Source organism: Neophocaena asiaeorientalis, unplaced genomic scaffold (assembly GCF_003031525.2).
Source record: "Neophocaena asiaeorientalis asiaeorientalis breed wild unplaced genomic scaffold, Neophocaena_asiaeorientalis_V1.1 scaffold286, whole genome shotgun sequence".
Lineage (NCBI taxonomy): Eukaryota > Metazoa > Chordata > Mammalia > Artiodactyla > Phocoenidae > Neophocaena > Neophocaena asiaeorientalis.
This window is the reverse complement of record NW_020174643.1, coordinates 100,039-114,384: the sequence shown is the minus strand read 5'-3', so window position 1 is coordinate 114,384 and position 14,346 is coordinate 100,039.

The following is a 14,346-nucleotide window of genomic DNA, read 5'->3' as shown; positions in this document are numbered from 1 at the left end:
CTAAACCCTATATCAAATGTGGGAAGGAATAGGACTTGAGGCCCTTGTATCCTGCCTTAGACAGAAAGATGGAGAAATAAAGCCACTAGACATCAGCAGAGGCAACCAGGTGGGCCAGGACCACACAGGTGTGCTGCTGGGGGAGACATGAGGACACTATATAGAGGAAACAAAGTGTACAAGTAGAAACTCCTAATCTACTTCTTCCATGTGAGAGGCACCCTCATCATCCTCAAGGGAGGGGCAGGCAGGGATCTCATCTGAACAGCAGCACATGAATTCTACCACAGTTTTTTACAGATGTATGTCAAGAACCATAGCTAGAATAGAGGTTCTGAAAAAGGACTGCTGTTTGTAACTCTCACTTATTAAGTTCTTTCTGTGGTTCTGTGGCAGGTGTATTACTCATGTAACTCTTTTAATTATCATAACCTTAAAGTAGTGAGACTACCAATGTCACATAAAAAGGAAACTGAGACTCGTTAGTTAATGCTAGACCATAAAGCAAAGGGAGAAAGACTGTAAGAAGTAATAGGGAGGAGGAAAATAAAATTGTAACGAGACTTTCTAGAAATTTCTCTTTGAGTAAGGATCCTGAAAATTAAGTCATCTAAAAATTAATTTAACTTGTATATGACTGCTTTGCATTTAGAAATATGCTCTTTCGGGGCTTCCCTGGTGGCGCAGTGGTTGAGAGTCCGCCTGCCGATGCAGGGGATGCGGGTTCGTGCCCCGGTCCGGGAGGATCCCACGTGCCATGGAGTGGCTGGGCCCGTGAGCCATGGCTGCTGAGCCTGCGTGTCCGGAGCCTGTGTTCCGCAAGGGGAGAGGCCACAACAGTGAGAGGCCCGCGTACCGCAAAAAAAAAAAAAATTCTCTTTCCTTTTACCACTGACTTCCTGGAATCCAATAATCATGATTAATGCTGAGAATCATTTCAGGATTGTTCACACATTTATCTGTCACGCCTGATCCTTGCTCCTCCCCCATACCCAGGAAAACTCTCTTCTAAGCCACATAAGCTTCCTCCTCTTTATATAAAACACCTGTCCCTCCATCAACACTCTTTACTGGGGACAGAGCAGAGTACTTGACACTCTAGCAGATTTTACAGCTACTCAAATATGATGAATTCAAATAACAATTTCAACCAGAAACCATGGACTCAAAATACCAAGTCTATTCAAAAATAGAGGAAGAAGTAAAGAGTGTTCAACTCTTCTCTGTAGAGTTTCTTCATAGAGCCTAATTTATGAACTTATAATTGACTAGTGGGCATCATGCTTTAATTATAATTTTGAAAAGACCTTAGCAGTAGACCAGCTCTGACAGCCTGTGACTTGGTGTGGGCTTAAGAGAATAGGTATTTATACAGGCTGTGTCAATCACCCAGTGCATGCCATTTCAACTGCCTGTCCCAATCAGGGCCAGCATCCAAAAGTATAGCAATTAGAATGAAGGGATAAAAAGCACTGGGGACGTTATGATGGAAGGCAATGGCTGAGGAACCCACGGAGGCAGCACAAAGTATCACCTTCATGCAGACACTATTTTAATATTGATAAGGCAAACTACAGTCCTTTAAATGGGGCCACATAACTTGTTGAAATGGAGGAGAAAATACTAATTGAACAAAATCAAGGGGCTCACATATTTCCCAAGGAACTTAGGGATTCTACTCTAGATTTCACTATCATACATGACAGTAACCCCTAAACGCAGAATTTAACTGCTTAGTATGATATATGTGCCACTATTTGATCTTATTACATAATAACCACTGGACGCTGAGGATGGAAAATCACAACCCATTAGTATATTCAGGAAAGTCATCAACTAGATTCAGGGCTGCCCTTTTTTGGTCAGAATTTAGTGAAGAGAAGAGTGAAGAACCGGGTCATAGATGGAAAAAAAGCATTATATCTAGTCAGAAGGTATAAATTCACATACTGATTCAATTTATTTTAGCTATAAAATCTTAAACAAGATTCCAAACCTCAGTTCTTTAATCATAAAGTGTGACAATAACACAGAGCCATTGTGCAAATTACTTGATGCCAGCATGGGTAAACTATAAAAAGACAATACAGAGAAATATTAAAAACTATTCACTATCTATTGCTATGTAACAAATTGTTCTAATATCTAGCAGCTGGAAACAACAAACATGTATTATCTCACACTTTCTAGGGATCAGGAATCTGGGAGTGGCCTAATTGGATGGCTCTGGCTCTGGGACCCTCAAGGAGACTGCAATCAAGGTATTAACTGGGGTCATCGCAAGGCTCAACTAGGGCAGGGTCTATTTCCAAGCTCACTCGAGTGGAAGTTGGCAGAAGATCCACTTCCACCCTCACTCATGTGGCTATCTGCAGGCCTCAGAAGACTTGTTTCCACGTTCATTTGCATGGGCCTCCCTACAGGGCTGCGTCACTACATGGCAATTAGCTTCTCCCAGATTGAGGTACCCAAGAGAAAGCAAGAAAGAATACCCAAGGGAAAACCACAACCTTTCTTATAATCTAATTTCAGAAGGGACATCCCTTCTGAATGCACTTTGGCTGCATTCCTTTGTTAGAAGCAAGTCATTCAGTCTAGCCCGCACTCAAGACAGGTTACACGAAAGTGTGAATGCCAGGAAGTGGACCACTGGGGCCATCTTAGAGGCTGTTAACCATAAAAACTATTCAGCAACTATAGAGATTCGGCTGTGCCTACCAGTCAATTCAGCCAAGGAGTAGATGAAAGCAAAACAACCATAGCTTTTTAGGTTCTTTCCATGATTTTTACTCTATTTCGGACGCACAATTCATTCGTGGTTTTGTCTATATGTACTCACTCTGTTAAGCAACAAAGAGTTTTTAAAGCTCACATATGGTTTTTCTCTCTCCAGTCTTTGGAATGTAGGCAGCTGTCCATTTATAAACTACTTCCCAAAGTCTAAGGGTTAATTATCCATTTCACAGAGTATCCATGAGTAACCTTGCCAATCTGCTCCTGTACCTTAAACTATTCTTCATTTCCTCCTTCCCTAGGCTAACTAATTTTACCTAATATTTGCATTCAAAAAGTAAATGGCGGGCTTCCCTGGTGGCGCAGTGGTTGAGAGTCCGCCTGCCGAGGCAGGGGACACGGGTTCGTGCCCCGGTCCAGGAAGATCCCACGTGCCGCGGAGCGGCTGGGCCCGTGAGCCATGGCCGCTGAGCCTGCGCGTCCGGAGCCTGTGCTCCGCAACGGGAGAGGCCACAACAGTGAGAGGCCCGCGTACCGCAAAAAAAAAAAAAAAAAGTAAATGGAAAAGTAAGTAGTTTAAATTCTGAGGCTGTCCCTCCATCAGTTTATCCAAAGAAGCTCTCTTCACTATCCAATCTTTGATTGGCAACCAGGAAAAATGTACACTCACCTTTTCAGGGAAGGGGCTAATCACTTAGGCCTGTGCCCACTGTGTCTCCTTCCAAAATGCCTGGATGAAAAGTTGAGTTTAAATCATAGTGTACTATGAGTTGAGAAAGTTAAAAATAATCATCTAATTCAACCTAATTTTACAAGGAGGAAAACTGAGGCACCAAGAATAAAACCATATGGAAATGTTAGAAATGAAAAATATGACACGGATGAAAAAAATCCACTCAATAGACTTCAGAGAAGACTAGGAAGGGTCAGTAAACACTAATTCATTTCAACAAAAATTATACAAACTAAAAAACAAAGTGACAGAGTGGGAAAATAAACACCACGTCTGAGAGCAGGAAGACAATATCTAATGGTCTAAACATAGGTCTAGTTATTATAGTCCCCAAAGAAGAAGAGAAAGAGAATAAAGCAGAAGAAATATTTGAAGAGATAATGGCTCAGTTCCAATATTACCAAAAAAAAAAAAAAAAAATCAAAACCACAGACTGAAAATGTCATGAACCCCAAGGAAGATAAAGAGGCTAAAGCTAAAATCACACATAATAGTTGGCTGACTTCTCATCACAACAATTGAAGCCAAAAGACAATGAAAGAACAAACTTATAGCGCAGAAAGAAAAAAACTGACCAAATGTTTCTTGGCAAAAATATCTTTCAAAGTGAAGGCAAAAAATAAAGAATATTTTTTCAGAGAGATAAAAATGGAGATAATACATCTCTAGCAGACCTACAGGACAAAAAGCGGTAAGAGAATTTATTCAGGATGTGGGGAAAAGATACCAGATGAAAGCCCAAATCTGCAGGAAAAATAGTCACCTCATACACCTCATACATGTATGCTTTGATTGGCTTACATTCTTAAACATATCGTTTTGATGTAACATTTTTCAAATGCAACCCAGATGGAAGACGTATAAACAGCTTTACGGGCAAATATGCACTATTTGTCTTCACACTTTACAACCAATATATAATTTGTGAATCTCAGCACTTTATGTTCTCCATCACAGTGTATTTCACACATCAACTGGATTCTCTATAAAGCTGGTAATCCCCCATGTGCTTCCTCTGCTTCTTCCACTGATTCCTGGTCAGCTCCATGAACACTGCTCCAGCATTCTTCCACGGTACCGTGAAAGCATCAGGAAGGGTCAGAGAGTGCAAAGATTCATACCACCAAGCCATGAAAAGACTGATATCTCCACAAAAGGGCACACGCCTGACCTGGGAAAATAGAAATTTCATAGGAATACAATTGTCCTTCTCAGTATAGAAATCCTTAAAGAGATTGCCCTTGGAGTTGCTGGTTGGTGGTTTCAACAATAGGGTAAAAAAATTGAACTCATGTTTTACTATTTGTTTTTGATTTTTTCCTTTTCAGTATATATCTGTTGCCTTAATAATGTCTTTGACATCCAAATTTTCCAGTGGGCTTTCACATTCTGCTTATTCTCTAGGTTAAAAAGGTTAGTAAAATATTATCAGGCCTATGGAAATTTATTTGTGGAAAATGTCTAGAATTTAGATGGATGAATTCTATAATACGTTGTTTATATTAAAACAAATTTTCAGCAGGATTCTGAAATTTCAATTTGGTATCATAGTTCAGTAAACACATTTTTAATTCCCCTTAAAAAAAAATCTCTGAGTGGTCTGTCATACCCAGAATTTCTTAAGGCAATCTTCTCAGAGGAGTCCAACTTACCCAGTCTGAGCAAAAAAATTTATTGTATTCACCAAAGTCCTAGTGCAGATAGCTAAATATGTGACAGGTTTTTTTAAATTGAGGAATTATACAAAAAAACTATTATTTTGAATAACTAAAATCATACGTTGTAATGGGAAGTATATACTTTACTGGAGAGTTAACGTACGTATAACATATGTATCTATGGTAGATTGTGTTAAAATTCTCCAACTCTCTGATTAATCCTTAAGGATGAGATATGCATGTTGTTTGCCACGTGTTGCTATGTTCCACAGTAGGTGGAGGATACTTTTCTACCTTTTTTTTAATCATTGTAAATTTTAAAGTTTTTATTTATTTATTTATTTCAGCTGCATTGGGTCTTCATGGCTGTGAGCGGGCTTCCTCTAGTTGCGGCAAGCGGGGGCTGCTCTTCGTTGCAGTGAGTGGCCTTCTCATTACGGTGGCTTCTCTTGTTGCCGAACATGGGCTCTAGACATGCGGGCTTCAGTAGTTGTGGCATGCGGGCTCAGCAGTTGTGGCTCGCGGGCTCTAGAGAGCAGGCTCAGTAGTTGTGGTGCACAGGCTTAGATGCTCCACGGCATGTGGGATCTTCCTGGACCAGGGATCGAACCCATGTCCCTTGCATTGGCAGGTGGATTCTTAACCACTGCACCGCCAGGGAAGCCCTCTACCTTATTTTTTAGGCCTGGTCCTTCCTGCAACTTTCTTTGGGTTGGAAAATGGGCAGACGTTATGCATGCCATATCCAAACAGAAACTTCATATGAGCTTGTTTTGTGTGTGTGTGTGTGTGTGTGTGTGTGTGGTCTCTTGCATTCCTGCCCTAGGCTGTGAGAACAATAACAATACAGTACAGACAGAAACTACTCTGCAGACTTGTCAACAAAAAAATATTTACTGTTTTAAGCCACCAAAATTTAGAGGCTATGTGTTACCACAACCAAGTTACTTAATATATTGTGTGTGTGTGTGTGTGTACATGCATACTTTCTCAGGATATTGTGTGTGTGTGTGTGTACATGCATACTTTCTCAGGTAGATTCCATTAACACTGAGAGAATGCTCATTCTCTCCATATGAAACGAATTCACATTTAAATACCAGGAAGCAAATCCTTGATAGCACTTTCTGTAACTGAAACTATTCTTAATCGTAAATAATTCAGGAAGTCCCCTATGCTTCTAATAAACTTTGTAAAATTCCAGACTTTATTGCTCAGGGTATCTCTCTACCTGTGTGTTTCTCTAACTTTCCATTCGTTTTCTGTTCTGAATGTTCTATGAAGTATTTCACTCTTATGAGAGAGATTTTATACCACCCTGGATTTTGTTGGGAGAAATCACTTTCTTGGTTAAGTCTGATATAAAAAGTACCCCTCTCCCAACCTTTATGCAAGTCATTTCAGTCAAATGTATTTTCTGTTTAATACTATTAAATAATGCCCCCTAGACAGAGGAAACCAGGAATGTATCAGTCAATTATTTCACTCACTAAATTGTACAGTCATGGATACAGTTCTTGTTGATAAATTCTTAGAATTCTATTAGTGTTCTTGGTGTTTGGGCTACCATTTGTCCATTACATTGAACACCCAAAGGTCCAAATGAGTTCAAAAATTTCTAAAAAAGTTTTTATGAGCACTGTAGCCTTATACTTGTGCTCCAAATTAAACATCTCCAAGTTTAATTATCATCAGATTTAAATGAAATGATTCTTTAAAGCACGCAGTTGGCTCAAAAATCACTTCTTCCAGTTACAGCCTGTCTTAATGAAAGAGTGTGGATCAAGTCTATACCCTAAATGCAACTATCATTAAATATCTATACATTGTTTTTTGAGTCTGTTAAATGAGACCAACTACGTAACATACCCAGACCAATAATTTTACATACTCAGTTCCTAATAACATTTCCTTTCACCCACACAATTTCTTTAAAATTCAGCATATTACCTTAACGTTCAAATATATCACTAAAGAGATGCCCTCTGGGGCTTCCCTGGTGGCGCAGTGGTTGGGAGTCCACCTGCCGATGCAGGGGACACGGGTTCGTGCCCCGGTCCGGGAGGATCCCACATACCGCGGAGCGGCTGGGCCCGTGAGCCATGGCTGCTGGGCCTGCGCATCCGGAGCCTGTGCTCCGCAACGGGAGAAGCCACAGCAGTGAGAGGCCCGCGTACTGCAAAAAAAAAAAAAAAAAAAAAAAAAAGGGAGATGCCCTCTGTTACCCCTACTGTATATTAATTAACTTCAAAACAAAACAAGTCAATACACACCATCTATAAGCACAGTAATATTTAGGCAGGCTATATAGCCACGCAAACCTCCCTTTAGGCTGGAAGCTCTGTTGGTTGGTTGCTTTACAATTTTTCCATGAAATATGTTTGAGAACCATCTACAACAGCAATATGTATTTCTCACTTCAGTGCATTCTAGTATGGAAAATCTTACATTTCTGAGTATTCGTAAATAAACATAGGTTCTGCTTTTGTCTTGTCACATGAAAGCTTCTTGCAAACATAGCTCACAAACTTCTTATTAGAACTGTTCATTCTTGTTTTAGAAATAAATTATTTGACTTCTTTGTGTTTAATATCACTTGAGTTATGTAGCAGAATTTTCACCCAGGCACTGTGTCACTTAGTATCCCCAGACATCAAATTTTGAGCCAGATAGTTTCATATTTCAACTTCTATCTGGAAAACGAAGTGGAAAAATATTCAACATATCAAGTGGGAATATCATTGTCTTCATTTTTGAATTAATTTCTATCCCTCTGATTTAGACGCAGAGATACTTGCTCCATTTCACCCAGTGACATGTGACGCCCTGTTGCTTCATGGTTCCCTATATAGAGGCTTCTACACCACAGAGCCATACTCAGACCAATAATCAGTTTGCCTGAATTGATGGGAACTATACACAACCAAATATCAGATCCATGTTAGTGCAAGTGTTTATAAGTATATGAATCAGGTGAGTCTTCTGTATTATCTAGCTTTTATTTTGTCTTATATTTCTCTCCACTCCTTTGAGGCAAAGAATATTTAGAAGCCTTTTCAAAAAGGCTGGATGTATTAAAGAATGAGAATTTCATTCAATGTTGTCGTAAACATTTTTTTAAGAAAAGAAAAACAATAAGGTTTCAGCGTTGGAAGATGTTTACCTAGCAGAAAGACTACTTGACAAATCATGTAGTCAATCAGCCTAACTGTGAATCACTGAGTGTGTGCACTGGTACCTCAAGTATCTGGCAGGGTGGTTTCCTTTTTAAAATTCATGACATCATACTCTGGTGCTTTGAGTTTGGCTCAACATGAGAAATCTCCTCCTTTGGATGAATTAATTGGAATATGGGCTCTGTGGGAAAAATAATCCCTCCAAATCTCTTTATGAGGAAATTAGTATCTTGGATATAATTTTCAATTCCCTAAAGGAAACAGCATCTCTTGATAAAGGAACTAAAATGCTTCCCCAAATTTGTTAAAACTACTTCAATATTCTGCTTTGTTATGTCAAGTGCAACTGCGAAAAGCATTTTCATTGTCATAGATAATCTGTGAACCAATGCACACAAGAGAATGAGTGTTGAGATAGTAAATAAGGAAGTTCATACTTTTTAAATATATATTTCATTCATTTGGAAAAAAGCTTTATTTTTGAAAAATCGAAAAAACAATAAAAGAACCTTTCAGTCTTATTAATATGTGAAGGTACTGTAGAATATTATAATGTTGGGGAATTTCCCACATCATATATATTTGTTCATTATCAGCAATTATAATATTATATCACATATCATAAAGCGCTTTCTTTGTTCTGTCCATTTGATCTACATATACCTCTATTCACAAGGTGCAGGTTAACAATGTCACTTCCATAAGTAGAGCAACTCAACTTATATTCTCTACCTTTTCACCATCTTTGCCTCAAATTTGTCCCAAGGTTGGGGGTACAGGGGAGGAAACGCTTACAATCTGTGCTCACTGTATACTAAACCTATAAACTATCCCATTCTTTATTACAAAGAAACAAGTACTTTCTTCTTTCAGAGGAATTATAGTTTCTTCAAATGAAAAGTAAACACTTCAAAATGTTGAATTAAAATGTCCTTCAAGAATCCTAGCTGGTTAAATTTAGACTGCTAAACAAAGTCCAATCTAAGAATATTCTTTGGCTCTATGCCCACAGCATTTTTATTTGATTGTAAATTGGACATATTTTCATTCGCTTTCGAATTTCGCTACTCAGTGGTTTTTTCCCCCCTTAAGAGGTTCAGCAGGCTCTGATTAGCATACAAGCATCAGTGTTAACTCCCCACCTTTTGAGGACAGTTGTATCATTTCTAGTCAATGATGCAGCACCATCCCTGCCCTTTCTACCTAGAACATTTTCTAAGAATAACTGTGACTAGAAAGGTTAACATTTCTTTTTTTAATAAATCAATCTTATTGACGTTATGGTTTGCACACAGAAAAAATGTGTCCAAAATCAACTCTTGAGTGAATTTTGACAAAATATAACCACAGTCAAAATACAGAACATTTCTAGCACCGCCCCCCCAAAGTTTTCTTATACCACTTTATAGTCAGTACTCTTCATACCCCTCATCTAAAACAAATGAACTTGGTTACAAAACAGAAATAGAATCACAGATGTAGAAAACAAACTTATGGTTACCAAGCGGGAAAGGGGGGGGGGGGGAGGGATACATTTGGGGGATTGGGATTGACATAGTCACACTACTATATATAAAATAGATAACTAATAAGAACCCACTGTATAGCACAGGGAACTCTACTCAATACTCTGTAACGATCTATATGGGAAAAGAATCTTAAAAAGAGTGGATATATGTATAACTGATTCACTTTGCTGTATACCTGAAACTAACACAACATTGTAGATCAACTATACTCTAATAAATATTAATTTTAAAATTGAAAAATAAAGAACAGTTACTGGTCTGCCTTGTGTAAACAAGGATCCATACAATATGTGCTCTGTTGTAAATGACTTCTTTCACTTAGCATAATGCCTGTGAAATTTATCATGATGTTGAGTATATCAGTAGTCCATTTTTTTTTAAATTGCCAAGTAGCATTACATCATTTGGATATATCACAATTTGTTTACCTGTTCGTCTGTGGATGAACGTTTGGGGTGTTTCTAGTTTGGGACTATTATGAATATGCTAGCCTTTGTGTATATATATATTTTCATTTCATATGTTTTGTTAAATTTATCTCTGAGTATTTTATGTTTTGATGCTATTGTAGATGGTGCTGTTTTTCTAACTGTTCATCACCAGTATACAGAAATCCAACTAATTGTTTTATATGACTGTATCTTGTGATCTTTGTAAATTCACTTATTCTAGCAGCTTTTTGGTTAATTTCTTAGGACTATCTACATAAAGAATTATATCATCTGTGAATAGGGACAGTTTATTTCTTCTTTCCAATCATTATGCTTTTTTATCTTTCTTCCATCATTCCACTGGCTAAGACTTCCATTACAACGTATAATGAACTGTAAGAATTCTTATTCTCAGTATTAGAGAAAGAACACTAAATGTTTTACCATTAAGTATGATGCCAGTTGTAGATTTCCATGAATGTCATTTATTTGATTAAGGAAGTTCCCTTTTATTTCCTGGGTGGTGAATGTTTAATTTTATCAAATGCTTTTCCTACACCTATTATGATGATCCCATAGTTTTTCACTGTTTTAAAAAACATTTAATAAGGTTACTTGCATTGATTATCATTATACATCATATCAAAGTCTTGCTGGGAAAAATATCACTTACTCATGATGTTCTCTCCTTCTTATATATTACATGATTCATCCTAGTAATATTCTGCTAAGGATTTTTGCACCTATATCATAGCTGGGGCTACAGCAACATTCTCGCAATTATGAAGTAAAGTACAAGAGGTTTTCAGAGATACTCATTCTGACATCATTAAGCTTTGAAACCAAGGCCAACAACTGTCTATCTCTGGACTGTTTTGTGAAATAAATAAATAAATAAACCCCTGTTTGTATAAGCCAGAACAGTTGGGATTCCTTTCACCTGGAGTTAAAAGCATCCCTAACTGATTCAAATGTCATGTGGGGAATGGTGTATTTTAGTACTCCAGAACGTAGGGGCATTTCACGTCAACATTTTTTTTTTTTGCATTATTTATTTATTGTTTGTTTTTTAAATTATATTGGCTTCAGGTATATAACATGGTGATTTGATATTTGTATATGTTATGAACAAACAATTATTATAGTAATAGTGCTACACTGTCTTATTTAATTTCAGAATAAATTTACCTCATAAAATGGGCACTACTATTCTTATTTTACAGAAAGTGAAACTGAAACTCAGAGAAGTTAAGCAATTTGTACAAGGTCACCCAGATTTTAAACCCTAACACTAGATTTTGAACCTAGCTTTTTTTAATTGAAGTATAGTTGATTTACAGTGTTGTGTAAATTTCTGCTGTGCAGCAAAGTGATTCAGCTATACATAGATATACCTTCTTTTTTTAATATTCTTTTCCATTATGGTTTATCATAGGATACTGGATATAGTTTTCTGTGCTATACAATAGGGCCTTATTATTTGTCCATTCTATATATAATAGCTTACATCCGCTAACTTCAACCTCCCCTCCTTCCCTCCCCAAAACCTCTCCCCCTTGGCAACCACAAGTCTGTTCTCTATGTCCATGAGTCTGTTTCTGTTTCATAGATAGGTTCATCTAAGTCATATTTTAGATTCCACATATAAGTGATATCATATGGTATTTGTCTTTCTGACTTACCCACTTAGTATGATAATCTCTAGGTCCATCCATGTTGCTGCAAATGGCATTATTTTTTTCTTTTTTATGGCTGAGTAGTATTCATTGAACCTACTTTTATCTAACTAGAAAGTCCATGCTCTTAACCGTGGCCTCCCTAACATTAAAATATATTTCTTGAACTTTCTGCTAAACAGCTTGGAATTCACACTTGGTAGTCTCCATGGTCCACGTATTTGGACTTAGTACTCCGGGAAGGTGTGAAATTTTGACCAGTGGAAGACCTGGTATTGAACAGTGAGGGCATAAGAACACAGCCTGGTAATTCTAAAGAGGAGTATTCAATAATAGCCAAGGAAGTAAAGTCAAGATCTTGTTGATTTTATGCCTCATTTATAAACATATGGCAAAGGGAAGCATATGAAAACTGGAAAATAAAAACTATGGTGCTGTATCTTGAGCCTTCTGGAAGGGCATTTCCAACAAATAATAATTGTAAAGCTTCTATCAAGTTTCCGATAATATTCTTGCTCAGAAGCAAGTATAACAACTATTGGCTTTTTGCTATACAATGTTTTCAAAACTTTAAAGTTTTGAACTGTGCTATTGAATGCCAAGAGGAAAATAAAACAACAAAAAAACAGCTCTCAAAAATAACTAGCGCTGTAGTTTTTCAGGGCAGAATTTTGTCAAGTTGAAATGCCCAGACTTAGTGTCATTACATAAATACCAATACTAGAAATAAGAATAAAGTTGAAAAAGGTTTAAAGGACCAAACCAAGTTTGACTGAAATATTAGAAATACGATAAAAAAGTAATACATGCAGTCTTGGGAAAAGTGTTTAACAGGAAGAAATAAACTTTCACTTGGACCTCCATTTTTTCCAAAATCTAAATGTACTTATTGACATTTTTGAAGATGCAGTCATGTAGCAAACCTGTTTAAACTGATAAAACAGAGCCTAGGGGTTTGTACACAGTCAGAAAGAGAGACAAGTGCTTCTTCCAATTAACTGGTGGAGCCTGCTTCAATACTGATTAGGTCTCCCATACAGTGAGAAGTGAAGGAAACCAAAAAAGGCCTGGTGACCAAATACTAGAAAATGAAAATGAAGCGAAGCAGGAAATTTAGAGAGATTGTTTTGTAACTTATAGAACTACTGTTCAGTAACATTTTAAAAGAATATGTTGTCTCTAGCCAGTATTCCACCCTTTAAAATAAAAACGAAAGAGTTTTAACTGTTACTTTATTTTGTGTAACAACACTTTACATTTTAGAAAGTACCTTCAGAGACATTATCCCATTTGACCTTCATAACCATCAATGAGGTAAAGAGTATGATTACCACTGGGCAGATGAGAAAATGAAAGTCGGGGAAGAAAATAAAGGTATAAAATTACTTGTTCTTATGTGAGACAATAACCACAAAAACAAGTCTACCATTTATTGACTATCTGCTAGATGGCAAGAATTATAGTAAGCGCTTTAAATAATACCTCATTTAATCCTAATCCGAACTCTGCGAGATACATATTATTGGTCCCACATTACGTGTGAGGAATACTGAGAATGAAACAGTTTAAATAACTTGTCCAAAATCACATAATTCATAAGTTACAGGCTCAGAATTCAAATACATGTCTGTCTAAATGTAAATCCTGTGCATTAAAAAAGAAAAAAAAAATGGGTCTATCATATTATTCTTGGCTAGATTAATGACTTCCTTACCTCACTATGTTAAAATTATGTATCTATACATTTTACAAATACTTATTTACATATATTACACACATAGACTCATATAATACACGTACGATGATACTTGTATACATCTTTATTTTTAAACTGTTTTGTTTAATGCCTAGATGGGGTTAAAAATAAATAGATGAAGTGAGTCCCTTTTATCACCCAAGGCCATTTGTCATTTGTTTTACAAACTTATGCAAATAAACTTGTATTTGCAAAGATATGCTTAAATTGTACAAGCTCCGAACTTCACACTAGGGAACTGGGCTAAACATGTTCAATTATGTTCTAAAAAGTTTGATTGATAATAACTATTTGTTGAAGAAAAAGAAGTCTAAAAAGAAGTAGCAGAACTTGCTTTTGACCATTTCTGCATCACTAATAATGTCAATGTAGCTTTTCAACTTGTTTCAACACTTATGGAATGTCTATGTCATACTAAACATTGTGCTACAAAGATTAATAAGACATAACCTTTGTCCTTGAAGAGTGAGGGTCAAGTATAAGCAATATGCATAAATGGACAATTCCAAAGTCAATGAGATAAATACAAAGATAGAGATGTCTAGGTGCTTCATAGCTTAGAGGAAAGTGACAAAACAGGTAATAGAATCTAGAATGCCTTGCTGGAGATGATGCTTGAAGCAAACGTTTAAAGGACAAGTAGAAATGAGCCAG